This window comes from Triticum aestivum, chromosome 7D (assembly GCF_018294505.1).
Source record: "Triticum aestivum cultivar Chinese Spring chromosome 7D, IWGSC CS RefSeq v2.1, whole genome shotgun sequence".
NCBI lineage: Eukaryota > Viridiplantae > Streptophyta > Magnoliopsida > Poales > Poaceae > Triticum > Triticum aestivum.
Window position 1 is genome coordinate 174938167 of NC_057814.1, and position 3157 is coordinate 174941323.

The window sequence follows — 3157 nt, forward strand, 5'->3', positions numbered from 1 at the left end:
CCGCCGCCGCATCGCACCCGCCGCCGCCCGCACCGGAGCCCGCGCCGCCGCCGCTCGCCGGAGCCGCCGCCGGAGCCCCGCCCCTCGCCCCAAGCCGCCCGACCCCGCCGCCCCTCGCCTCGAGCCGCCGGAGCACGCCCCCGACGAGGTACCTCGCCGCCCGTTCGGTTGCCGGTTTTCTTTTAAAAAAAACCCTAGATCGGTTTTTTCCGGTTTTATTACTTTGCGAGCGTTTACCGAACCGTTCGTTTTAACGAACGCGTTCGTCGGTTTTTCTCTATTAACGAACGTCCGTTCTTTAACCGTTCGTCCGTTTTTCTTTTCGTCGGATTTTTTCTGCGATTATCTCAGATTCGATTTCTGATCGAATCTTCGATTCTGTTTAACCTCTCGCTCGTTTATCAGAATCAGGCGATTCAAGCGCCTAGAGTTTCTTCTCGAAATTCTCTTTCCGTTTAACCTACTCAAACAAGTTTTTGCTACAGTAAAATTTGACCTAGATCCAGATTAGTAAACGAAGCTATTTTCTTTCGCCGTTTGACTTTCGTTGCTTCTTTCGAGTTGATTCTTTTTGCAAACCGGAGTTCTTAAGTTGGAATTTCTGGTTGGATCTTTCATTCGAGTTTTACCTGTGCATTAGATGAGTACTGATTGTATGTTTGTTTGTTTGCGATAGAGTACCCGGAGTGTGCCGCTTGTTACTTCGAATCGCTAGGTTTTGCGGATCATCAGCAAGGCAAGTAACACTTTGATCATTCTTTCCATACCCAGTTTTATTGCATTAGATCTATTCCTCAAACAATTGCATGATTAGGATCTGATTAAATTGTGGGAGCTAGGAAGTAGTTGAGGTAGTACCTATTACCTGTTTTCTATTCAAACCCTTGGGAGTTACTTCTACGTTGCTTTTATTATTGTCATGCTATGCTCGTAGACGTGGATGGGTTTGAGTGATATTCATGACAGATGTGAGATGTTTATTAATGGTTCAACTTAAGGTGGTAACTAAAACTCACATCTGGGTGGATTGAGGCACCTGGAGAACCCAGTGTTGTCTGATTTTATAAGGTCCGCCACCCAGGCTCAAAGGGATCATAAGATTATTCATGCTAGAAACTTCCGTGTGCAGCCACAAGCTATTATGGGCTCTAGCATAGTTGAGTAGGTCACATGATCTCTTGAAGAGGTGGACTAGCAGATGTAGGGGAAAGTAGGTGTACCGGTCCATCCAGAGTAAAGAGTGATTGTTTCTGAAAGACTGTGTCTCGGTCATCCGTTTCTCAAACATCATGCAGTGCGAGAATCAAGCGGAGGCGATCGAGTCTTGTGGGGAAAAGTGTGCAAACCTCTGCAGAGTGTACAAACTGATCATGGTTAGCCGTGTCCCCGGTTATGGACAACTTGAGTATCTAGTACCTGGATTATCATTTGAATCTCATCACCATGTTACTTTTAATTAATTTTGTTGGGTTAATGATGACACTTAATTGGGATTGAGTTGGAGGTACCTTCTCAATGTTTAACAACCACCATGATAGTTAAATAAAATTTATTCCTTTGAAGTAGGATAAAATTGGCTTTTCGCAAAACTGTAACCATAGAGCTTTCCACCAGCCATATATGCATGTAGTATAGCATTATTATTGTTCATTACTCTCTACGTGTTACATTGCCAGCATATCCTATGTGCTGACCCGTTCTGGGGCTGCAACATTTCATGTTGCAGACTTTTCAGACGACGAGTAAGGTGCCTTAGGTCGTGGTCTTATACTCAGTGATGCCGCTGGAGTTGATGGACTCACTTATCTTCCAAGTCTTCCGCTGTTATCGTTATTAGATGGCCTTAAGCCATGTTTATCATACTTAATCTCTTAGGAGATATTCGATGTATTAAGTGTGTGATTGCTACTCTGTTATAAATCCTCCATTTGTACTGTGCGTGTCAGCATTACTGATCCAGGGATGACACTGGTGCACAGCAGCACAGACCATTTGAGGTCTGGTCGCTACACAAACGTTCCCTTTATATAAAGAAAACGGAGTCTTCCTTCGCACGCTTGCGAATGGGGCAACTCAGGTGTCGATCACGGGCGTGTAGCTTACTGGGCTAGTCTGATAGGTTGGGCACCGACTGCCAAAAGCTGTCGGGGTCACTGTGGGCGCTATCGGGTAGGCTAAGCTTGGTTGTGGTGAGGTTAAGGTCTGGTGGGTGGGTTAACCTAGGTTTATCGACCCGGCTAAGATAGGATTAGCCAATGGTCAGCCTGGCTCTGATACCAAGTTTGTCAGGACCGGTTTTCGGGATATTAATTTCCCAGAAAATGGCCCTTGTGCTCACCAGCCCCAGGATTACTGTTAGCTGATGAGGCAACAACTTGATACAGAAATTCCAAGCAAAGTACAAAATATGTAGTACAAGACCATTGTGGCCTATGAGTACAACAATTGGTTTCTAGTGGTTGATGGCGGAAGCGGTTTGTGGTTCATCTGCGTCTATGGGACTCCATTTCCCACAGGAACAGCTGACCTAGATAACTCCTATCTTCGCGAGGCTGCTATCACCGTTGCTTAGGTTCCAGGGCTGTCATCGCGACGCTCCTCTCCAAGCAGGTAATCTGGCCAAGACAATAGCCAGGGACAAGCCAGTGAGTACTTTTGAATGTACTCGCAAAGATTATGAACACGGGTATAATATAACAAATGATAATCATGCTCTGAAATATTCTATGATCACAATGTCAGTCACGAAATAAACAAAAATCCATGATGCACGCATGCAGGTTGTTCGTATAAAACATGAATCTGCAATCCGGGAATAGAAATAAAAAAATGCACCGATCGGGTGTCTGAAGCAACGCCTCGAAAGGACGACAACAGAAAGCGTGCCTCAGTCGGGCGTCTGAGCGACACCACATAAAGGGCTTATAAAGTAAACAAATAACAAGCATGCCACAGTCGGGCGTCTGAGCGACGCCACATAAAGGGCTTATAAAGTAAACAAATAACAAGCATGCCACAGTCGGGCGTCTGAGCGACACCACATAAAGGGCATATAAAGTAAACAAATAACAAGCATGCCACAGTCGGGCGTCTGAGCGACACCACATAAAGGGCTTATAAAGTAAACAAATAACAGGCATGCCACAGTCGGGCGTCT